We start from the raw sequence: 26,363 nt of genomic DNA, 5'->3' as shown, positions 1-26,363 counted from the left end.
ATATATATATATACTACAAAATTTAGGTTCGAACGACCAGGATGTTGAATATAGATAGGGGAGAAAAGACACCAGAGACTGAAGTAGGGAGTAGGGGAAGTTATTTATTAAGCTGGCATTTAAACTAAGGGTCTGGGGAAGTCTACGTTTCGGCGGAAGCTCCGCCTTCTTCGGGACTGAGACGAAAATCTATGTACAAGGTCTTTTAAAAGGTTACAAAAGTGTCGTCACAGTTGGTACAATTCCACTGCGAGGCAGTCGTCAGTGAGTCATGTTCTGGAAGATTCCGGAAGGTTCCTGGGTCATCGGCCGGGGAGATTACGTGTCAGAGTCTTGGGTCGCGCTCGTTGAAAACCTGTTGTCCGGGGTGTTCTTAGAGTCATTGTGTCCAACTGTAAAGAAAAGAAGAAAAGAGGCAGCGGGCACTCCGAGGACATACAGAAAAAAAGTTATCCAGATATGCTTCTTACAGTTGATAGCACTCCTTTATCCTCATTTATTAGAGATTGGAATTTGTAGATCAAGTACGATTCGCGTTGCTCTCTGCAGCGATCGGATGTGAAATTTGACTCTAAAATAAAAAGTGCGACGTTATTAATGGAATGACCGGGTCGACTAAAATGGCGAGAAACCGGGAGGCTACCTTTTTTCGAAACATCTGATCGGTGGTTATTGAATCGAATCCTGAATGAATTTTTACTTTGACCTACATATTGCGCGGAGCATGTTGTACATTGAATGATATAAATAATGTTACTGGAGTTACAGTCAAAGTCGCCATTGATTTTAAGGGAGAAGTCGGAGTTTGTACTCTTGACCGCTGCCGTGCTTTGCATTGATTTGCATATTTGGCATCTTTTACCATTGCATGGATGGCATCCCGCCGTAGGTGTTAATGGTTTGGGAACTTTGGAGTTGACTAGTCTATCTTGGAGGTTGCGGGCACGTCTGTAGGTAACTCGTGGCTTCTCGGCAAATATTTGTCGTGTCCGTTCAGATTGCAGAAGGATGCTATGGTGGCGGTGGAGGATACTGTTAATATTACCCGCGCCTGCACCAAAGGTAAGAACAAGGTTTACGCGGTCGCCCTTGGGTTCGTCGTTGCGTTTACCGAATAAGTTCCTCCGGTCTGTTTGTCGTGCTTTGGACAGGGCGTCTCTTACTAGACTGGGTGGAAAATTACGATTAACGAAGGTCTGCTCTAATTCCGCGAGGTTTTTGTTTAGAACATCGTCGTCCGAGCAGATCCTCCTGTATCGGAGTGCCTGGCTATAAGGAATGGCGAGTTTAGTATGGCGCGGGTGGCAACTGTTAAAGGAAAGGTACTGCTGAGCATCAGTTGGCTTTCGGTACAGGTCAGTGGAAAACCCCTTCTCGGTTAAGGTTACTTTTACATCTAGGAAATTAACAGTCGTTGCCGAGAAGGAGTGGGTGAACTTCATGGCGGGGTGTACCAGGTTGAAATCGCGAATAAATCCTGTGAGATCTTCTTCGGAGTGTGGCCAAACCATGAATATGTCGTCCAAGAAGCGTTTGTATAGACTAGGTTTTTTGTCGCAGTTTTTTGTCGCAATTTCTAGCCGTGCGCGACAAAAAACCTAGTCTATACAAACGCTTCTTGGACGACATATTCATGGTTTGGCCACACTCCGAAGAAGATCTCACAGGATTTATTCGCGATTTCAACCTGGTACACCCCGCCATGAAGTTCACCCACTCCTTCTCGGCAACGACTGTTAATTTCCTAGATGTAAAAGTAACCTTAACCGAGAAGGGGTTTTCCACTGACCTGTACCGAAAGCCAACTGATGCTCAGCAGTACCTTTCCTTTAACAGTTGCCACCCGCGCCATACTAAACTCGCCATTCCTTATAGCCAGGCACTCCGATACAGGAGGATCTGCTCGGACGACGATGTTCTAAACAAAAACCTCGCGGAATTAGAGCAGACCTTCGTTAATCGTAATTTTCCACCCAGTCTAGTAAGAGACGCCCTGTCCAAAGCACGACAAACAGACCGGAGGAACTTATTCGGTAAACGCAACGACGAACCCAAGGGCGACCGCGTAAACCTTGTTCTTACCTTTGGTGCAGGCGCGGGTAATATTAACAGTATCCTCCACCGCCACCATAGCATCCTTCTGCAATCTGAACGGACACGACAAATATTTGCCGAGAAGCCACGAGTTACCTACAGACGTGCCCGCAACCTCCAAGATAGACTAGTCAACTCCAAAGTTCCCAAACCATTAACACCTACGGCGGGATGCCATCCATGCAATGGTAAAAGATGCCAAATATGCAAATCAATGCAAAGCACGGCAGCGGTCAAGAGTACAAACTCCGACTTCTCCCTTAAAATCAATGGCGACTTTGACTGTAACTCCAGTAACATTATTTATATCATTCAATGTACAACATGCTCCGCGCAATATGTAGGTCAAAGTAAAAATTCATTCAGGATTCGATTCAATAACCACCGATCAGATGTTTCGAAAAAAGGTAGCCTCCCGGTTTCTCGCCATTTTAGTCGACCCGGTCATTCCATTAATAACGTCGCACTTTTTATTTTAGAGTCAAATTTCACATCCGATCGCTGCAGAGAGCAACGCGAATCGTACTTGATCTACAAATTCCAATCTCTAATAAATGAGGATAAAGGAGTGCTATCAACTGTAAGAAGCATATCCGGATAACTTTTTTTCTGTATGTCCTCGGAGTGCCCGCTGCCTCTTTTCTTCTTTTCTTTACAGTTGGACACAATGACTCTAAGAACACCCCGGACAACAGGTTTTCAACGAGCGCGACCCAAGACTCTGACACGTAATCTCCCCGGCCGATGACCCAGGAACCTTCCGGAATCTTCCAGAACATGACTCACTGACGACTGCCTCGCAGTGGAATTGTACCAACTGTGACGACACTTTTGTAACCTTTTAAAAGACCTTGTACATAGATTTTCGTCTCAGTCCCGAAGAAGGCGGAGCTTCCGCCGAAACGTAGACTTCCCCAGACCCTTAGTTTAAATGCCAGCTTAATAAATAACTTCCCCTACTCCCTACTTCAGTCTCTGGTGTCTTTTCTCCCCTATCTATATATATATATATATATGTAGATACTCATTGAACGATGCGACAGCACCAGAGGACACGTGTTTCGCCGTGTTTGCGGCTCGTCGGCCCTGGGTAGCTGCGCATCGTTCGGGATTGGCAAACCAGGGGTCACTCAGCGAGCGATATACACCTGGGAGGGTGACTGAGCACTCCTCAATGCCACAGTGCAAGCCAGTGGATTATAAAGAGGGGGGGAAAAGCCATTAAAAAAATAAGTAAATTATGCTAGACGTGTTTGAAATTCAAACTTACAGATTAAAATGGCTTCTATGGCTGCACGTTGAGAAACAGATACTCATTGAACGATGCGACAGCACCAGAGGACACGTGTTTCGCCGTGTTTGCGGCTCGTCGGCCCTGGGTAGCTGCGCATCGTTCGGGATTGGCAAACCAGGGGTCACTCAGCGAGCGATATACACCTGGGAGGGTGACTGAGCACTCCTCAATGCCACAGTGCAAGCCAGTGGATTATAAAGAGGGGGGGAAAAGCCATTAAAAAAATAAGTAAATTATGCTAGACGTGTTTGAAATTCAAACTTACAGATTAAAATGGCTTCTATGGCTGCACGTTGAGAAACAGATACTCATTGAACGATGCGACAGCACCAGAGGACACGTGTTTCGCCGTGTTTGCGGCTCGTCGGCCCTGGGTAGCTGCGCATCGTTCGGGATTGGCAAACCAGGGGTCACTCAGCGAGCGATATACACCTGGGAGGGTGACTGAGCACTCCTCAATGCCACAGTGCAAGCCAGTGGATTATAAAGAGGGGGGGAAAAGCCATTAAAAAAATAAGTAAATTATGCTAGACGTGTTTGAAATTCAAACTTACAGATTAAAATGGCTTCTATGGCTGCACGTTGAGAAACAGATACTCATTGAACGATGCGACAGCACCAGAGGACACGTGTTTCGCCGTGTTTGCGGCTCGTCGGCCCTGGGTAGCTGCGCATCGTTCGGGATTGGCAAACCAGGGGTCACTCAGCGAGCGATATACACCTGGGAGGGTGACTGAGCACTCCTCAATGCCACAGTGCAAGCCAGTGGATTATAAAGAGGGGGGGAAAAGCCATTAAAAAAATAAGTAAATTATGCTAGACGTGTTTGAAATTCAAACTTACAGATTAAAATGGCTTCTATGGCTGCACGTTGAGAAACAGATACTCATTGAACGATGCGACAGCACCAGAGGACACGTGTTTCGCCGTGTTTGCGGCTCGTCGGCCCTGGGTAGCTGCGCATCGTTCGGGATTGGCAAACCAGGGGTCACTCAGCGAGCGATATACACCTGGGAGGGTGACTGAGCACTCCTCAATGCCACAGTGCAAGCCAGTGGATTATAAAGAGGGGGGAAAAAGCCATTAAAAAATAAGTAAATTATGCTAGACGTGTTTGAAATTCAAACTTACAGATTAAAATGGCTTCTATGGCTGCACGTTGAGAAACAGATACTCATTGAACGATGCGACAGCACCAGAGGACACGTGTTTCGCCGTGTTTGCGGCTCGTCGGCCCTGGGTAGCTGCGCATCGTTCGGGATTGGCAAACCAGGGGTCACTCAGCGAGCGATATACACCTGGGAGGGTGACTGAGCACTCCTCCACACAGTATATATGTATATATATATACATATGTACTGGAATAAAGCGCTGATTGTTTCAGTGTCGCCTCGTCTCGTCGGTTCCTGTCTGCACTTTGCGTATTTTCCCCAGGCTCAGGCAAACGTTACCAACAACTTCAAAAGTTCGAAGCTATTCAAAGGCGTCCAACGTATTGGGACACTCGTTGCATATGGTACTTTATACACCGTGGCACTGGCCGCTGCATGGTCCTGAGAGCCGATACTCCAATTTCGCCCACGATTCGTAATCCCTGTTGTGATGCTGTAGGACATTAAATGGCGATGCCCCTTTCATTTTCCTTTCATGTGGTCTCGTCGGTGTGAGATTCTGCTTCTGCGGTTCCATATTACATGCAGGGTCATACTCCCACAAATTGACAAAATTTTCTTGTGATTCCAACTTGTAGGACCAGCTATGGTATCTTCCACTTTGTTCACTTTTCCACCAAGACATGGAATTCATTACCGCCTAATATCAGAAACGTACCCACATTTGCTTGCTTCAAAACTGCCTTACTCATTTTTATCCATTCGCAATAGTGATCACATGTAAGCCATAAACTACATACACATACATACACGTGTAAAATTATATATACATATGTATTTCTCTATTTGTTTTCTGTTGCCTTTTTCAAAAGTTGAGTCGCTGATTTTTGTCAAGAATTTGAGGTCCCAACACTAGTTTCTAATTTACGGGACCTCATCCTGTATATTATCTGCCTATTGTATTCTTCTTGGAAATAAACAAACAAACAAAATACCAGTGACAGATCCGGCTACATCACTTGGCTCTTGCGTATCCGTCGCCAGAATCTTCAAACTTTTTCACGTGACTTGCTCTTCTATGTTCAGGAACCATTTAGTTTCTTTTTTTTTTCATATAAGAACTACGCTCTCTTGCACACCAGCGATTCCTCCTCCTCACTCATTGATCTGTGGCCTATTGCATCTGGCTGCGTGCCAGACCAAGTAGAAGAAGTGAGCTGGTCACTGTGACGTGTGAAGTAAGCGAAGAACATGAGCGGTGTAATCGGTAGCGCGCGGGGACTGACACCTCAGTCTGATGTTAGAGTGCATCAATACTAGCTCCCTCTGCACACAGAGGGAGCTAGTACTCGGGCACCCTATCGGATATCGCTTCAGGGCGACATCTCGCGCCCTGATTTACCAACAACTTTCTTTGAGAAGTCACTTCCACTTATCTTTAGAGTTCAATTTCCGGTACTCTAGATGACATCCGTGACATCCGTAACGTCCGTCCTTGTTCAATAAATCGATGCGCAAAACCGCAGATGACTTAGTTACGGCTGATTCGGCAAGTCGTTCCCGTGCAGTGCAGTGTGGTGTGCCGATGTGGGTGCAGGGTAGAAACGGAACGAGCTACATGAAACGCGACTTATGCCGCATTGAAGTGTACCAGTGTATAGTAACCCTGACACACGGCACCTCTAAAGGCCTTTCCAGAGGAGGACACCTGCCGGAAGGGCGTTTGTGCAAGTTGACACATGATAACGTTAGACGATCCTTTTACATAACGGGCCTTTTCGAAAAAGGAGATCGACTATATTTCTTGTCCAACCGAAAAGTCGTAGCCTGGATACCAGCATCCGCCGATGATTAGCAGATCCCGATTATTTAGCACAGAGATGGCTACGATGGGTAGTCATAAAGGTTTAATTATCACCTCAAAAGATAAAGTTACATAATTATTTTTTGTTTGTTGGATGTCTGCCGTCTTGGTACACGTTGAATCCACGCCCCACAGTACCGCTAGAGGAGCTAAAACAAAATGGCGCAGCCCATTGATAAAGTGGAGTATCGTGCGGTAATTCGGTTTCTGCATTTGAAGGGGAACAACGCTGCAACAATCCATGCTGAGTTGGTAGAAGTGTATGGCAACAATGCACCATCATATGACACAGTGGTTAGGTGGCACAGACGCTTCCAACGTGGTCAAACAAGTCTGAAACGAAGAAGGAATTCGCAGACCATCTCTCTGTGAAGAACCGGGAACAGCAACACAAGTGGAGGCCCTGGCGCTAGAAGACCGGCGTATCACAATCCAGGCGATAGTGAAAATCAGTTACGCATCAGTTTTCAACATTTTGCCCGCCACTTTGAACATGACAAAGGTCGCCGGCAGCGGTGTTCTGCGACACTGACACCCACTCAAAATGTCGCAGCTGTGTCAGGCCAATCCACATGACTTCTTGAGCCGCCTAATCACCATGGACGAGTGCTGGGTGTATCACTATGTCCCCGAGACAAAGGAGCAAAGCAAGCAGTGGACCCATGTGGAATCACCACCGCCGAAAAGGGCGAAGACCCAATCATCATTGGGCAAGGTGATGCTGAGTGTTTTTTGGAACTGCCATGGTGTCGTGCTAAGAGATTATGCTCGTAAGGGGCGAACCACCACAGGAGCATACTACCAAAATCCCTTGACGAGCTTGCGGGAGGCTGTCAAGACGAAGCGTCGCGGGAAGCTGTCCAAGGGGGTGCTTTTGCTCCACGACAACGCCCCAGCTCATTCTGCAGAGGACACAGTCACACATGCTGCTGCTTTGAGCTATCCAATTTTTCTGCTCCCCAAATGCAGACTTCTACAACCAAGGCCTCCGCCAAGTCATTCATCGTTGCGAAAAATGTGTCGCATTGAAGGGTGAATACGTAGAGAAGGATCCATCACCAAGCTTCATGGTCGCAGCTTAGTTTTTTCGAGGTGACAAGTAAAACTTTATGACTCGTATGTTCAACATTTTTATCAGCCGTTAAAATAGTTTTCCAAAGTTTTTTAAACTTACAGGGGGCTTATCGTATCTTTTTCGAGTGATAAGAAATTCAATAATTTCGCGCCCGAAAAGCCGCGTGTACAGTGGCAAGAAAGGGATACACGGGCTGTAATGAAGTTATTTTTTTTTCTTTCAATAAACATCATCATCATCAAGTTATGAAAAGACAATTTAGGTGACCTGCGTGGATAGAAACACAATGGTGAAGTCTATACGTCCGTATCGACGAGGCATTGAGCTAGCTTCCGGAGTGCGCTAAGAGATACACTAATGCGATATCACCATTGTCGTGTGTTAGCGGCGTGAACTCCTTTCTCTAAGGGGTACTTCAAAGCTGTAAAGAACCTCTACTTCAACGAAGTTCTAGTCTGCTCGTGTGTGACGCGTATAACATGCCCGCTCAAGCCAGTCTAATACCCCTGACACACGGGCAGCCTATAAATGGCTTTCCAGAGAACGACACCCTTCCGAATGGAGTTTCCATACCGTGACACACGATACAGGAGATACTCCCTTTCGCAAGCAGGTCCTTGTGAAAGAGGAGATGGCTTACCCCCTTTACGGGCGAAAAGGCGTATAGCTTCGAACACACGACCAGCCAAGGATTGGTGATTACAGTGCTCTCGAGACACATATCAGATGGCGCTACTGACCGAAACGGAGATCGGCAGAGTAGTGTGTCACCGGTTCGACCTCCTTCCAGCAAGGTGTTCTTTACACCAGTAAAGGACTCCCACCGCAAAAGAGTTCTAGCTGGTCCGTGTGTCCGGGGCATAAGCTTTTCTGCTCTACAACGACCAGTGCAATTCGCAATTAGTATGAGTGCACGCACGCCTTCACTACATGAAAGCACAGTCAATCCCAGTTGCCACTTACGCGTTCCACTTGGCATGGTTTCAACACTAAAGTACCAGGGGAAAGATATCGGACCTAATCGAGACACTGATCTGTCTTTCGCGGATCGAAGGCCACGGAGGCCCCTTTTAATCATGATTTGTAGTTCACGATCGGTCCTATTTCAGCTTTATTACCGGGCACTTCCAGTACTCTTGGAAGGCCGCATATGAGTGTACGGGGGTTACAAAGCGGCAAAGGTCACGTCTTAGAAGTGACGCGATGGAATCACTTCTGCACAGGGATTAGAAAATTAGGAACGAATCACGTCCTTCATCGCACCGTTCACTTTCGGGCTGCTGGCTGAGTAGCGCGTATTATGCTTTTCAGGTAGCGTTGTAAGTAAATATACGCTCGCTAGCCGTAATGTGATTACCTATTTTGATATTGTGGTATTTTGATATTGATATAATTATCACGTTCTTCTATGGAGCGTGATAATTGGATAATGTACGGCGAGCTCTGTAGTGCCTCTGTAATGTCGTTACAGGAGAGACCCTATTACTGCTATTTGTTTGTTCTTGTAAGAGCGGCTTTACATAATGGCGGTACACCAAACAAATACCTGGTACTGAAAACTACAAGGCATTTGTGTTATACAGGCACACACACAGAGAAAGACAACATATCGACTTTATTTACTGACGTCGCCCCTCTATAAGGCACGACACTATTTAGGAGGCTATTAATGTTGAAAACATGGAAATTACTGGGGTATGTTACAAGTAATGCTCACAGGGTGCAAGAACTTCGAAACAGGAAAGGAACGGGGAATGCTATGCGGATGAAGGTCAGGCCAGTCAGAACCGTCGGACCTACGTCATGGCGACAAGTCCGCTGGCACTGTGACGTCACGCGCCGTCCCCTGCGACATGACAGTACGAGTGACGTCACGTGAACAATCCCTATAACCTGCTCACCAAATCACGATAGACGCTAACCACTCCTAGTTGTAAACGTTGAACTAAGGTGCTGAAAGTGAAAAGGTGAAGAAGCATACATATGGACATGCACTAGCAGTCTAGCCTATATGGGTGTTATGCCCGAACGTGGAAAATTTTGTCACTCATCGCTACAACATGTATTCTGTCATATGTCATACGTCACATATGTACTGCCGTTGAGATACGGACATGGCAAGATAGGAATCTAAGTAATGGTGGAGGAGGAAAATGGTTTTACATTTGATATTCGCTGCTTTCTATTGTGGATCGCAATAATTTGGCAGAACAAGAATTTATACGAAATATTTTTTTCTAAACGTTTCTTAACTGGAATTGGCAGGTGTGTCGACAGTGATCCTATTCACCCTATACCGTAGAGTACTACACATATCGCAGAAACAGGACCGTACGCTTAAATACGCAGAATGATCTATCCATGAGCCTGATTGGTAAAACAAGATTACGAGAACGAAACAGGAACTCCTCCTCACAATTTGTTTGTATTTTAGACAATCTGATGCAACAAGGGGTATCTCCAGTCCACCCATTATTGGTCTTCAGAAACGACGAAACGACCACACAGCACGCCCAGCTATACCGTCATTTCGTTCATTTACCTAGCATGTCGGCCGAAATCTACGAAAACGACTGCAGACTTCGATTACTACGTCCCGCTATCTCACAGAACAATTCCGACCCACTACATCGTCGTCCTTCTCCATATCACCGACTCTTTGGACGGCGAGAGATGTTCAAACTCCCTGATGACGGCCCCAAAGTCGATATGAACCGACCTTGTTCTCCACATTAACATTTAAAGATTTCCTCGCAGTTTTCATTCTATATAATGAGAAATAAGAGAAAAATCGATTTTGGCTCATCGTCCCCTTTACGGAAATCATTATCAGAAATGAAAGCGCGGAACGGTCGGCGACTCATCGACAGTGAGCTTTGCTGCCCCGAAATGGGTCCCCTAAAATTATATCCTTGCGCGATGGTGTCGCCGTTGGTTTTAATTGGCTCGCTGACGGAGGAGACGCGGGAAGGACTAAAAGCTATTAAGATGTGCACGGAAGGCAATTAAGCCGGCTGCAGGTCCCCCGTACGCAAATGGTTTGCAGTTTATCATGCTCCCTTTAACAGTTTCTGCCGCGTACACAACGCTACAATGCTACGTAATCTGCAATTCCTGGCGGTGTAACATTAGGTGCACGGCATAGCTAAATGAGCAGCAGTGAGCGCTGATATCATATGCAGTACTTTCACGCCACGTTCGGAGGATTTTGTGTGCCGCCCCTCTGTTACAAATATACAGGTTGTTCAAACTAACGCGTACCGGGATCTAAAAAAAAAAAAACACGGTGCGTCATATAGGCGTATAATAACTGCAGAATATTTTAAAGAGTCGCGTATTCTAATTGCCTGTATTTTGTCGTGGTGGCCGATTAATTAATGAACCGCAATTAATGTGCTTATTTTTTAATTGTTCGTCGGCGGGGATGTGAATTGGAAAGTTGTAGAGCGTATGGAACGTCACCAGAAAAACAACTGCACGCAAGGCGTACGCTATAGGAAACAATTGCGGTGGGTGTTTCTCGACACGCTCTACATCGTTCCCATTCACATCTCGTCCCTAAGACGCATAATTAAAAAGTTAGCTAATTAATTGCGCCTAATCAAATAGACAGCCACAATGAAAAAATGCCGGCGATTACAACACGTGATTCTCACAATATTCTGCTGTTTTCATTCGCTTATGACGCACTGTATTTTTTATTTGTTTCTTTTATCTTCATAACCTGGTGCACGGTTAGCTTGGACACCCTGGATTGTGTTACTACTCTGTAAAGAGTAAACTGTATTAAACTGTAATATAAGGAAAGTACAAAGTACCCGGCAGAAAACGTCCGAGATGTTATCAATGTAAGATACTTGGAATGCGTAAACTTGTAAGCTGAACTTGGAATGCGCTTCGAGTATATAGTGCAAAGTCATAGAAAATGTACTTGGATGGGCCCAACAAGTGTTGTATAACTCTACACAACATTTTGAGGGACCGAGACCACGACTGCCTCACAACATTTTCAGTGAAAGTAACTATAGAACAAAACAAATTGTGTAATCGGAGGTTTGCAGTATTCAAAAGAATGATAATTACGTTGTCATAACATACATTTCATAAGAAACATAGAGAACAAAGAAAAATCTGCTCTTTCTCTCTCTCTCCCTTTAGTCTTTTCTTCTCTCTCTTCCACTCTCTCTCTCTCTTTGTCCTTCAATAGACACTTTCCACAAGGACGAATACTACAACATAAGACCATGAACGAGTTTGCTTATTCGTTGCATTCACGCATCACGAACCAATCATGGTTTCCTCTAGCAACTCTATAGCGACCTACATTTTCCTAGCAACGTGCGACGGCATTTGCAAGCATAACACCTTAGTCACCTACAAACATGCGTACCCGAGGAATATAATGTCAGAAAATACAATATCGACCCGATTGTATTACCAATATAAAGATTTGGGCGCTTTCGTGTATTTGAACTAACCAGTTTGTTTCATGAGGGAAATATAGGCTGTGTGCACGCCTGACATATCTCAGCGTTCTATGTTTAAGTTTTACAATGAGCACACAAACGAAGGATAGCGACAGAAGTCAGGCGGTTCAAACAACCTGTGGTTTTATTTGTTCCGTGCCGAAGGTAGACTGGACGCCAAGTGCGGGAGGTGTAGCGAAATATTGAAAACTTTAGGAAACTCTACTCCTGTAGTTGTTGACGTTATAAAACTACACGCAGAGGTGGTGGCTGCTGGACACATGTTCTTTCAATGGATTCCAGGACACTGCGGCACACCTGAGCATGATCCGGCTGATGGTGCGGCACGCAGAGCACATCAGAAGCGTGCGTCACGACTCATCTATTTCAGCAAGTCGGAAGATAGGGCCACTTTTACTGCTTTGTGTCGCCAACTGGCTGAGGCACAATGGCTCTCTGCGCCTCGCTGCTACACCGTGTTGACACGGAGCTCGCATCTACTTTCCCGACATCGTTCCCTAGGCCGTTTGCGTCGCTTTACCACCGGCTCCGCCTCAACGTGCCCAACAGCCGACGTCTTTTTCACAAGCTTGGAATAATGTACGCTTCAGAGTGTAGACACTGAGTTCCATAGAGAACAGAAGAAAAGGAGGCGCCCCCAACGGCTCTTCGACAGAAGAGAGAAGCGTGGGGCAAGTGACGTGAGGATAGATGAGCAGTAGCTTCTTTGGAGCCACGCAGGGGTCACGTTACCTAAATACTCCAATGAGGTCGCTTTGCACACGCCACTTTGGTGCCACTTCGGCGCGCTACCACCACACCTCTCCAAGTATTCCGAAAGTATGCGTTGGGGGCTCCCATAGAGATGTATGTAACCGAAACTGGAAAGCGAGTGGCGATGTCACTGGAGTGGCCCCCAATCTCGGCTTCACTTCTCAGAGCAATAGGGCTCCTCCTCTCTTTCCTTCTTCCATGCTGAGTTCCAAGAGCGAGCATGCGCCATCTTGTTTCCGCGCCACACTGCCCACGCGCACTTTGGCACACCGCGCCATCTCTGGTGCACGGGTTAGATGTTTCTTTCGTTTGCAAGCAGCTCATCAAGGTTGACGGCCTTGAGCTCACCTTGACATCCTCGAGACAATCCAGTGGACAATACATGGATTATCGCACAACAATCATACACGCTTCTCTATTCTACAGCGAGCATTATGTTAGCCGTCTTTGATCCTCAAGTGGGGATGGTACCGGTGTGGTACGGAAACACAATGGCGCTCCTGCTCTCCCTTTTTCCCCAGTGTCGATACTCTGAAGCGAAGCTTATTTAGTGACTCTAACTCTCCCGAAATAGACAGAGTGTGTCCCTCTCCACAGTCCATTCTGAGTCCACACGCAGCAGTTGTATGTGGCGTTCACATATAATAAGGCGTGCATAATTATACGCAATTCCCTTTGCCCTGGTCCGTAGCTTGAGACAGTGCGGGCACTAGGCGTGTGGCATGCACTGGGCCACGTCGCCCGAAATTAGCGAATTTCCTCTAGGAGATATTCCACGCAATGGAGCGTCCGCCGTGGCATATACGAGTAGCTTGCTAGACGAGATGCCGCGACGGGGCACTTTTCATTTCACGGGGAGTATTTTTCATTACATGCTGCGACATACTGGCTGCTTTAGTGATACCAGTCTGTGAAGTGTGTCCACGTTGAATGTGTGGAAACCGTGTAGTTGGTGCGTGTTTATGTATGTGAAGTAGCTCGATGACGAGAACAAAGTACACGGGGACCAGTGCCAGATTTACAGTGGTGGGGGCCCGGGGGCACTGTGCTGTGGGGGCTCCCTCGTGTATTCTATGTTTTTCCAATGTGTTATTCGGGGTCGATATGCGTGGACGGAGGACAGATTTTTACCAATTTTCCGTTTCAGGGATGTGTTTCAGGCATGCAAAACGGATTTCTCTTGGACAAGAGCTTTTCTGGTGGGGGTCCCTTAGTGGTGGGGGCCCCGGGGCAAGTGCCCCCCCCCCCGCAAATCCGGCACTGACGGGGACAAAAGGGTTTGCAGCGGATTAGCGTTTTATTGTGCGGGTTTCTTCTCAACGAAAGATCCTGTTGCGCCAACCTGCTGACGTCTGCAAGTGTTTTAATTTTCATGTCTGTTTAAACTCTTGCCAGTGGGGAGTTATGGGAACCGTGTTTGTTGTGTCCTTTGTCCTTACCACCAAGCTACTTCATCTGCATGCGTCTCTGCAGGTGTTCTTTTATTCTGTAACTTCATTCTGTATCTATTTTCGTGCTACACTATTATAAATCAACATACATTTTTTAGGAACCGAAATGAAACAACCCCCACGAACATACATGTAGAACGCAACAGTTGTGTGAGGAAATTTATTAAACGTCTATCAACACAGTTTACAATCCATTGCGGACAATCCATTATCGCCACGAGAAAATGCACAAGATGCTACGTACACATCCCCGGACAAGGTGCATGACTATGGCTGTGTACATAGGATGGAGGTTTTATATACATTTACGGAGGCACACCATCAGTGATGCTAACCCGGAATGGTAACGGAAGGGTGGTCGAGCAAACGACGCCGGAAACCCTGTCCTCCTTGAGCGAATAACTCTTGCTGCAAGATGTTTGTGATGCTCAATCTGCGTATCGCTAAGAATAAGAACTCTGCAGTCGTCACTACATGGATATGTACAAGGACAGCCTACCAACAACAACAACAACAAAAGCCCTTGTTAAAGAGAGACTTCGCAACTAAATGGATTTTAAACTTGCGCTATTTCTACAGTCATTTACGGAGATGAAAACACGGTTACGCAATACACGAAGCAGGAGTCGTTAATACGATTTTCGGAATTTGCGAGAGGCTGGCTCTGAGCAGCCTGCATCGATGGCGGGAGTGACGATCCGATTTCTCAAACTACTGTGGAGCCACCCCGATTACTTCTTTCACGATTTCTGGAGGGGCCGATCAGTCACCTTTTAGTTAAGTGACTAACCGATGTAACCTCCTCCTTGATGTTGAATGTTCCCAAGGGGGCCGCGTGCATCGCACCACTTGAATCGGCTTCCTGAGGTCACAACAACGCGTCCACAGCTGCTGAAGGAAAGAAAGAAAGAAAGAAACGATTTCTTATTCACGCTCCCTTTTTTCGCAGTGAGAACACTCCTTGCAGGATTAGCGACATTTCTTCGCCAGAGGAAGGGCCCTTCCTCTCCGTGCTGTCACCTAAGCCCGTTGTCGCGTGAAATCCAGGAATAATCCCGTCAGGCACCCCGACTTTGCCGACGCATTCTTGCTCCCTATCGTGCGGTAGAAAGGAGAATCGGCAAAATAAATGATTTCTGCCATCTAACGCAATACGTGCGTGCTTTTGTAAATATACGCAAGCTTTGAAGGGTGGGTTTTTCTTTACCACATCACCATCATCATCACCATCATCTGTAGAGTAACAAGCGCGCCGCGCAGCAGCGCTCTACGAATGGTATTAAATGCGATAGCATTTCTTCAACGCACTTTTGGGGCCGCGGGGTAGCCGTCGCGTCACGCTGCTTGGAACCACTCATTCAGAGAGTCACTAAATAGGGGAACAGAGTATCGCATTCCTTTTCTTTTTTTTTGTTTGAGAGAGAGAGATAATTTTTGAGTTTGAGTTTGGTTATAGAAAAAAAAAGCAAAAAGGAAGAGAGAGACTTTTATTCTCAACACTGTCTACTGTAAAAGGTTTGATAACAGGACGACCATCCTTTTGTGTTTTCATCATCTCATCATCGGATTGAACTTTCTGTATTAAGTGTACTGGGGTAGCCAGTTTGACTTCGTCGAAACTCACATCCCCATTTTTTTTCTTTATTCACATCACATCACATCACAGGACCGCGAAGCAAGCCTGTGATGCGGTCACTTTGAAAGCAGAAGATACCGACTTAGGATTACAATCCAAGTATACAAAAGAGACAAATAATGATAGCAAGGATGGATAATCACAACATATCAGAAACCCTACTCTTGAATATACGAAAACTGGGTGCACTTTTCACATCTGATGGTAGCGCGTTCCAATGTTTTGACGCATAATACTGGAACAAGTGTAATCCAAAATTTGTTCGGGGTTGAGGTAGTTTAACGTTGAACCCTGTGTTCCTAAGACTGTATGGGCTAACAAAGTAACAGATATTTTTACAGAGCTTACAATATTGTGAAGGAGTTTATACATCAATATGTGGTATTTATACAAAACTAACTTATATACGTCTCTTATTCCTAACAACGAGAAACCAAAAGTAACAATGTCAGAAGGTGCAATTCAAAGCTTAATACGCAGCGCCTTTTTCTGTAGCAGAAATATAGGCTGGATATTTGACTTATACGTAATTCCATATGCCTCTAAGCAATAAGAAATGTGGCTATGGATGAGTGAAAAGTAGACAGGCTGGCACACTTTTAAGGGTAATGTGTTTCAGACGCGACAAAGCAAAGAGCCCCTGTGAATTTTTTTTCCTCACGTGAGAAATGTGTGGTAGCCAAGACATGTTAGAGTCTAAATAAACTCCTAGAAACATAACAGCATCAACTCTATTCAGTACTGTATTGCCAAGCGTGACTTGGAGGTCTCCACAGTCAATGTCCTTCTGTCGCGGATGAAAAATTATAAAGCATGATGTATTGTCATTCGCTTTCAGCCTATTCGCTACAAGCCAACATGTTAGCCTATCCATTTTTTTTCTTCTTCTTCAATAAACATATCCCCCCCCCCCCATTACAAGGTTGGCTTTTTGAAAAATATCCGGTACTGACGTGCCCTCGACGAAAATGTTTGTGTCATCAGCATACAATATAGTCATGGATGATAAAAACTCAGGCAGTTCATTTATATATGCAAGGAAAAAAAAGGATCCAAGTATAGAACCTTGTGGCACCCCACATGGTATGTCACGAAGGGAAGACTGGACGCCTTCAATTCTCACGTATTGTTTTCTATTACACAGATAACTTCGCAAAAGTTCCACCGGTAGACCCCGAACTCCATAGTAATCCAGCTTTTTCAACAAAATACCATGATGAATCAGGTCGAAGGCTTTTGTTAGGTCTACAAAGATGCCTATCGTTAGTATTCTGTTATCAAGGTTTTGTTTTAAATGCTCTACTATATCCACCAAAGCCATTTCGGTACTTCTTTTTTGGGTGAATCCATACTGCGAAGGTGAGAGCAAACCTTGTTATAAAAAGTACTGCTGAAGTCTTGTTAAATTGTTTTTTCGACAACCTTACTGAGTACAGGGAGGAGAGAAATGCGACGATAATTCACTGATGACATTCTATCGCCTTTTTAAAAAACGGGCACTACTTTAGCAGTCTTTAAATGTGCCGGAAACGTACCTCACGTATACATAGAGTTGATTAGCGTTGCTAATGGACTGCTAAGTATCTGCTGATAACGCTTCAATACAGCTACCCGTATATCATCATGACCAACCGAATTTACACACTCATCCTCTTGGTGAGTGACCGGGGAGAGGAAGAACCTGTTTGGGTTACGTTGTGGTAATGTTAGCTCAGGGAACTGACCATGGTCTAGTAGTTGAACAGCTCTCTTAATAAAGTGTTCATTGAACACATCTGCAATACCCTGCTTATCAGTAACAAGAGAGCCGCAAGGGCCGTAGACAGCAGCAACCTCATTTTTAACAGTTGTTTTGTTTAATACTTGATTAACTGTACCCCAGGTTTTTTTACTCTCACCAGCTGCGGCACTAAAACGCCGTTCAAAATAGGACACCTTTGCCTTCCCCACAATTTTATTTAGAGTTGAAGTATATGCTAAATAACGACTTCTCAAGTCAGAATTGCTCGGCTTCATGCGTACCTCTTGTAAAGGTTGTTTTTGTGCTTTATGCTTTTAAGTATGCCTGGTGTTATCCAAGGTTTTCTTATTGTACTTCTTCGACTGGGACAGATCGTTCGTATCCCTCCTCGAATTGATGTCGAAATTTTCGATACAAACATATTAAATCGGGCATCCACCGAATCCTCAGACTGTACAAACGTCAAGTCGATGGTCCCCAGTGTACCCCCTAGCGCTTCGTAATCAATGATACCTGTCTCTCTTTTAACAAGTTTTCTTTGTGGCATACGTCTTTCCCCGAAAAGAATACCAGTTCATGGTCCGTGATTCCTGTAGCGACCACGCCACAACGAACACCACTTTTCTCGAAATTGGTCACCACATGATCTATAATTGTAGAAGAACAATCTGTATACCTTGTCCGAATGTCCACCAGTTGAGTACCTATTTCTCAATTTTTTTTTCTTCTCTAATCAACTCAACTCAACTCCACCAGCTGATTTAGGACATAATTCATCAGCAATTCTGTGTATGCAGTTACAGTAGCGCCCTGCTCCAGATAGTCATTATTGAAATCTCCAAGGATTAGCACATTCGACTTACTCGACCACAATGAGTACAAAATTGCTTAAGCTGATACAGAAACGCAGCAGCATTGACCGTAGGTGCCCTGTAAATAACTCCAATACCCAGTGGTGAATCTACAAAAGGCACCAGCGTCTTTGTTGCATCAGACATTAATAATTCAATAAACTAACTTTCACAAAGAGGGATGTTAATGGCTAGGTCTACACGCTGTCTGAATGGGATCCCTTCCTGTATGTACAGTGTGAGTCCCCCGTGATCCTTTTCCGAGCCGGAGCCGTCGTTTCGGTGTCCGCGATTGCGCCGATCGTGTCACGTGGTTTTTCCGTCCAAGAACGCGTCGTCCATGTTGAGTCCCCTCCATCCAAAACCGCTTTCGTCGGTTGCGAGCTGACTCGCCTGCGCGCTGTTCTCCGGCGGAGAAGGGGGAGACTGGTGTCCCGTTGCTAGGCGACGGAGCCGCGACGGACCCAAGATGGCGGTCTCGCTCGCCGGCGTGGCTCAGTGTCGCTACTCTGCTCCCTATTTAGTGACTCTACTTGGAGACGTAGAGCGGAGCGGCCCCCTCACTCTCGCGATGCGCACTCTCCCCCTCGTTTGTTTCCTTGTGTTTTTCCTGGCGTTGGTTCAGTAGGGAGATTTAGCACATTGAAAGGTAGCTATGATAACGGAAATGAAAACATGATAAGCTATTCCTTTGAAGTGGCTGACATCACGTTGCGGGTGTTTGATTCGAGAACTTCCTTTATCGTATAGTTTATGCAGAGTGTTTCCGATGTGCTAAGACTCCCCAGTATGTGCCTCTTTGTGATTCGGTGTTACCGCCACGAAGCAACTGTGGCTGTGAGCGACGAACAGACGTGGACAGAGAAAGAGAGGACGGCAGGAAGGAGGGGGAGGGGGAGCGTCCTGCGCAGAATTGAAGGGGGAACTGTGCCGATATTCCTCTGAAAAGCCTGCCGGAAAACCCAGGGAAAACATTGCACAGCACAGACAGTGGTGGGATTCGAACCCACCACCTCCTAGTCTTCCTCACGACCTTGGCTACCACCGACGCTTTTACTCCAATGTGGTGCAAGACGGGATAATCGGTGTTGGATCATAACGTTGAGATGCAGCCAACGACACAGACAGAGATTAGAAAATAGCGTAGAGGACAGAACTTTTGCAAAAGTCGCAACTAAGCATTTCATGTGTGAATATATAACAGTTGTGTATAAATATATGTATAAATATCTATATATAAATGTAGATGTATAAATACATAACATTCTATGACTCGCTGAATGTGTGCTGTGTGCGCCCCCAGCGATTCCGACATTTTACACTCGCTTGGTCGAAACTTTGAACTACATGTTGAGCTCCATCATCATCTCTGTTCTTCTCTGGTCATCATCTCTTCGTTTTCTCATCATCTGTTTGTACTTTCTGTCTGCAAGCGTAATGGGGTAGCCAGTTCGTCTTCGTCGAAACTCACATCCCCATTTTTTTTCCTGTATCACATCACATCACATCAAAACATAACAATGACATCCTCCAGGAGTCGGCAGCGGAAGCATACTACTCTTCCTGTCCCCCATGCACTCCTTGCTGCTGCCCTCTTTCCATCTGTGCACGTTTGTACGCCGCTCATAGCCACAGTTGGTCCGCGGTGCCAACCCAGAATGCGTCTAACATATCTTAACCTAACCTAGCCTACAACGTCCTATAGCCTAACGGACGTTTCCCCATTTAGCATTTCTATGATTCGCATCCACTAATCATACTTTCCCACACGAATGTCCGTGTACCTGCCCATACCTCCCCTCTTACAACAGAGATCCAACAACAGAGACACACTTCTTTCCTACTGTTTATGGTGCGGCTATACGGTCCCTCCACGCGAGTAGCGTCAACAGGATGAGGTACACAACCAGGAGGTGATAAATTCTGAGTTCATCCCTACACTCTATAACGCGAGCGGATAGCGAGGCACTAAGCCGGTGGACCAAAAAGGAGCAATCCTTCGTAACAGCAAACCCGTCCGACGATATGTGCGAATCGATTTCATCCCTGCAACTCGGGCCCTAAACGACAGCTTGACGTTAGAATCAGGGCGCTTAATTTATAGCCAAACTCGCTCCGAAAAGCCATTGGCTGGCGCTGCTGCAGTCAATGCTGCGGTGACTCCTGCTTCCATAGAAGGAGGGTTCACGTTTTTTCTCTTTCTTTATATACATATCTCAAATGCTGCTTCATAAAATCCTGCAGGACCGTATGTTGTTATGCTAATGACAACTTTATACTTTGTCCTCACAGCACAATAACTCGGTTTGCACGATCGTGACGAACCAATAAAAAGGACCACATCCTGACACTCGGATCTATATAGTGGACGACATGCCGGGGGTCGAGCATTTCACGGACAGTCAATAAATATAGGCATCATTTGCAGTCACTCCACATGAGAGTGTATATGGCTTTCACGACAGAAAAGCAAATAAGCCCGCTGTGATCCGCATGCTGGACGTTTCTTATGGGCATGACCAGGCGTTCATATATGGGACGTTGCGTGGACGTCAGGGCCAGGGAGGAACCACAGGTCAGCCAGCAGGCAAGTTCCATTGGTGATGGAACACACATGCCTGTGGATGTCATCTTTGAGGAAGTGGAATTATTTTATCCGGGTCAGCAGCAAGTTATAAAGATAACTAGTGGTAGCAGCGTACAGACGAGATCAATTGGGAAGAAATGTATAAGCAGGAAGTCAATCATGTTGATTCAAAAGCAACTACGAATGCTATCACGATTAGTTCGAAGAATAACTTTGTGTGTTTGTTTTTCGTGCATTGAGTTTTTCGCACTTTCGCACAGTCTTGGGTAAGTTACTTCTAAAAAGTAACTGAGTTACAGTTACAGTTTATCTGCCAAAAATAGTAACTAATTTACAGTTATAGTCGCTACAAATCTACCGCCACCATCAACTCCCCCTCTTCCTCCGTTTGATCTACAGCTACAGTTACTTTCTTGTTCGAGTAACTAGTTACAGTTACTGAGACAAACTAACTTAGTTACATTACAGTTACTTTTTATAAAAATGACCATGAGAGGGTGATACAATTGTTAAAAACATACATTTATTCACATTTACTGAAGTGCAATAAAAGTTGCCTTGGACTTTACAGTTAAATGATTCTCGTCCTCCCATGATAAAAACTCGAAGGTTGCTTCATAGAGCGGCCACGGAAGCTTATGGTAGCAGCAACAGGAGCAGGATTAGCCATTGCACTGGTTGGAGCGCAAGTCAGCTGACCGGAAAGTTTCTCTTTGTGAATAATCATTCCCTTGTCCATATCCACAGGAGGCAGGATCCCGTGCTAAGGCAGTGACACTATTGCTCACATATGGCTCACTCTGACCGTTGAGGGTTCAGGGTCACTAACTTCAGCTAAGTTCTGTTCGCTAAGCTGGAATTCCCTGCTTGGTCAAAAGCCCAAGGCACGGAGCACATACCGATTACGGATAAAAGGAAGGAAGACACTGTTAGGGGGAAGTAGGGGAAGGTAGAGTAAAGAAGAAGAAAAAAAAAGGAACGACATTTATTCGAGTAACTAGTTACATTTTGCGGTTACTTTCACAGAAATAGTAACTATAGCTAAATAGTTAACTATAGTTAAAAGCTACTTCTCTGGAAATGTAACTAGTTACTGTAGCTAATTACCCCCAAAGTAACTAGTTACAGTAACAAGTTAAAAGTAACTTAGTTACTACCCAAGACTGCCTTCGCACTTGATGGAGTTTTCCCCACTCGCGTCCGGCCATGTGTGCCTCACAAAGTGTATAGATTTGTATCGCTTTCCTTTTCTTCCTTTTTCCTCATCCTCCTTTCCTTTCATTTGTTGTACATATAATCAGCCCTAAATAACGCGTCCTGGAGTAGCCAGTCCCGAGTCGTTTGGGACTAACATCGCCTTTTTTTTCCTTTTACCAAGCAATCAATCAATCGAAGATGACGCCGCTTCCGCCCCCCTGATAAGATGTGTGGCTCGTGAGTAAGAGAGTTCTTAGACGCCGCTATAGGTTCGTGTGTGTTATAGGTTTAGAACCGAGTTGGTATATAGTGAGTGCTGGGATCGTCTGGCTATGTTTTTTTTTCTTATTGTTTAACTGTGGGCTCGAACTCGACGACTATGACTACTGTTTTCTAGTGGTTCATCTACGCGGAGCAAGAGAGCGGCTGCATAGCACCTTCGAATGTCTAGATATCGCCTGGTCCTTCAGAAAATAGATGGAACGGGGGGAAAATCGATAGCTAACGATTCCCAAAGCGAAAGGAAGCAGGCGCGGTGGAGCGAGATTCACGTGTGGTACACGATAAGAACATGTGCTGCCCTGCTTGACCTTGCCGAGCCGTCCCTTGTGGACATTATGAACTATGACGACCTCTAAGGTTCGTCAGTTCGCTGCTATAGTTCGTGGAGATACGCAGTGGCTATCAATGAATGCCACGTATATACGTGTCGTTCCGGGTATATGCGACACTCTGCAGCATCTACATCCAGGGTCATCATATTTGGCAACTTTCCTATTTTGGTGGCGCAGAAATTTGAGCAGCGGCGACTTGGCTACTTTTTGGGTACTTCTTGGAGCTACATTTCAGGTTCCTGCCCACCTACATCGAGACCAGTTCGTCTACTCGTAGAGCCACACACCTAGCGGCATGTTGGACTTCTCTTCCCCTTGATGACTCGCCTATACTCACTCAGCATGAGATTATCTGACATGGTTTTTGTGCCTAAGACTTCAGCGCATGTTGCAGAACCATCTACTTTTCCGCATCTATACATGTAGTTGAATCTCCAGTTGCCCCAGTGCACGTGCCCCAGTGCCAATTGTAGAGAATGGAAGGGGGAACGGAAGGGAAATGATAACGGAGGTGATCAAAACATCCACCCCATCTCATCACCATTTCATTATATATATATATATATATATATATATATATGTCTGTAACTCAAACATCGCCATGCCAGTACTGGACAGCTGTTTCGGCCTTCTTGGACCTCATCAGCAGTACGCAGGCAGACAACGTTTGAGTGGATGGCGTCAGAAGGTCACGTAACACGTGATTCCTCCCGTCAGGGTGAGATCTATCTCACCCTGACGGGAGGAATCACGTGTTACGTGACCTTCTGACGCCATCCACTCAAACGTTGTCTGCCTGCGTACTGCTGATGAGGTCCAAGAAGGCCGAAACAGCTGTCCAGTACTGGCATGGCGATGTTTGAGTTACAGACATATGCTATACGTGCAGCCAAAGAGCTCCGGCTATTTTTTTCCTATTATATATATATATATATATATATATATATGCCTTCGCATATACGCTGCCTTATATACCTGCCGCATATACGCTACATATACGCTGCCTTCAACAGAACTAGTTCTGTTGAAGGCAGCGCTGACTGCCGAAACGTCGACCCCTAACTGTAAATCTATTCCTAGCGCCCCCTTAATTATTAATGTAATAAAAGTAGCAAGTGTTTTTAACCCTTATACGGCCTCCCAAGTCTCTTCATTACTTGTAGTCTATTTGTTTTCGCGTCCATCTGTACTCAGTTATACATTCATATATATATATATATATATATATATGTATGTATGTATGTATGTATGTATGTATGCATGCATGTATGCATACATACATATAGCAGCACCTTGATCGGGCGCCGTCGGACTTTTGTGTCACTTGTACTGTGAGCGCTGACCTACACCATCTACTAAGTTATAGACTGCCCCGTCTACCAGCGGGAAACGCGAGGTCTTGCAGCACAGGATGCATGCAGTCCACAACCGCTCTTTTACCCTCGGCAAGGTACTGGGCCTCAGGTTCGATCCCGCTCATATGTATCAAGGTCCCCGTCACTTTTGGGAGTTTGCCATCAACCGGCCTCTCCACCATGCTTTGATCACCTGTACTGCCATCCCCACCATTATCTTTAATTCACTACAATTTCCACTGGGGCAGCGCCAGGCCTGCTGGCCGGCGTCAGCTTCATCTCATCATTATTTCTTTATGTGTGTGTGAATCCACCTGTTGTGTGAGAGCGTGCGTGCGTGCGCGTTACGCCAAGTGCCTTATGACGGCCCCTGCTGTTAACATAATAACGTCAATAACGCATTTAACCATTGTTATGCGACTTGGTGGGGTACCCCTACGGGTACCGTTGGCATAAGAAATGACATGAAAAACAACAACAAGAACACCCACAACAACATCAACAACATCACACATACCCACACCATCTCTCCCTCTCTCTTGCATTTGCGTAACCCTTTCACAACATATAAGGAATCTGGAATTTGTTCAGATACTCAAATTTTGACCACGACTACTCGTTTTTGTAAAAGCACTGCTGCTTACAGTAAAGCTTACAACTAAAAGGTACAGCTTACAAATGGCATCCTTTCACGCGCGCAACCCTACAATTCCTGCGTAGTTAAGCCAACAACCCATTTAAAGCAGGACACTACATGAGAGCGCAATAAATCTCCGCTTGTGGTCGTAACTGTCGCTTTTTCGTGCATATGCTGTGGAGTATCGCATCCCAAGCTTTGCTGCAAACGTCTACATATATGCTACGGTATCCAGCCATTCGCTGCTTAAAAGGGCCGTAAACAGGTACAAAAGGTGCACATTTCTTTGTGTTATATTATTGAAACTTATGCAGTGAAAACTCCTTGCAATTACTAACGCTCAAAAACAAAAGGCGCTTGCATACGGATGAAATATTCACTGCACTCTTTCGCATTTTAGCTCCGCACCGCGCTACGTCATTTTGACGTAGCGCTTTCCTCACCAATTACAATCGATTGTTCCACGTATAACTTTATTTCAAATGCGGAATTGGACTAGATGAACGTGAATCCTCTTCTATTCAAAATCTAAAGAGTTACAGCCTCAAACTGAAAAAGAAATGAGTTTAATTTAGGTATCATCCGCGCACTACGTTTTCTGGGCAGTAGCACGCAGCACAGCGCGAGCGCGAATGAATATACGGGACTACAGTTCCGAAGTCTTAGGCCCGGATTCTCGCTCCGCCCTGAGGGTTAAATGCACGCGCAGGGACCCTTCCGTCCATTCACGAAGCATGGACAGAAGGGCCCCTTCGCGTGCGCTTAACACTGAGGGCGAAGCGAGAATCCGGACCTTAGGTAGGTGCGCGATGGAACATCTTCGTCATCTTCGAATGGTTCCGACAACTGGGCTCCCGTACTTTGGTTTGAGCCACGCGGCATTGCGTCACCAGCTCGCGTGGTACAGTGGATAGCGTGCTGGCCATGTCACGTCGTGACTGGGAGGAACCCGGGTTCGAATCGCGTCATGTGATAGCAGCCCAACTGTTGACGTTTGCGCCAGCCGGAGATGTTGAAGATGTCATGACGTTGAATTTCGGAACCACGGGGCGCAAAACGTCATTTCACACAAACAAACTGAGCGCTACGACTCATGTTTATGTACGAATTATGTTTATTGCTGGTAATTTGAAACGTCATGTGCGCAGGTCGGCCCCCCGATTGGATGGCAAAACTCTACGCAGCCACGTGACGTATGCGTGGTGGAGAGAGGTTCGCTGGTGACTCATCTTTGAAAGCAGTTATATGGGTCAATGAGCTGGCACGAGCCGAACGAAATGTATATGTACTTGGGTATTATGAATTTATGATGTGCGTTCTTTCATGGGGTATCATTATTTCAGAAATGTTTGGTGGCCTGTTTACGGCCCCTTTAAGCTCGATTCATGGAGGCAATTTACTCAGCTGCCGGTCACATTAGACCGACCACAGTCGTTGTCGCTTTCGTCAGGTCATTCGACCAGCCTTACACGATGGAGAGGGCAATGTAGGATAAGTTGTTAGGGATTCAAGAAATACGAACGGAATCTTTTTTTTTTTTTCCTTGCCGAGCCAGACTATATTCAACCTTCAAACAGAAAACGCAAAAAAAAAAGAAAAGAAGAAGAAGAAAAAA

General features: G+C 45.6%; 1 protein-coding gene across 7 annotated transcripts in view; it reads right to left on the bottom strand.

The window, feature by feature from the left end:
* Positions 1-26,363, bottom strand: part of LOC135385788 (galactosylceramide sulfotransferase-like) — a 435,824-nt gene that overhangs the window by 143,963 nt on the left and 265,498 nt on the right. Inside the window, exon 1 of one of the 7 annotated variants that reach the window (XM_064615303.1) lies at positions 8,080-8,102. The exons of the other annotated variants lie outside the window; for them this stretch is intronic. The gene's annotated coding sequence lies outside the window, so the exon portion shown is untranslated. Of the gene's footprint in view, positions 1-8,079; positions 8,103-26,363 lie in introns of those variants that run through there. 7 annotated transcript variants of the gene reach the window in all.

This window comes from Ornithodoros turicata, chromosome 2 (genome assembly GCF_037126465.1).
Source record: "Ornithodoros turicata isolate Travis chromosome 2, ASM3712646v1, whole genome shotgun sequence".
Taxonomy (NCBI): domain Eukaryota; kingdom Metazoa; phylum Arthropoda; class Arachnida; order Ixodida; family Argasidae; genus Ornithodoros; species Ornithodoros turicata.
This window is presented reverse-complemented; position numbering and strand designations above follow the sequence as displayed.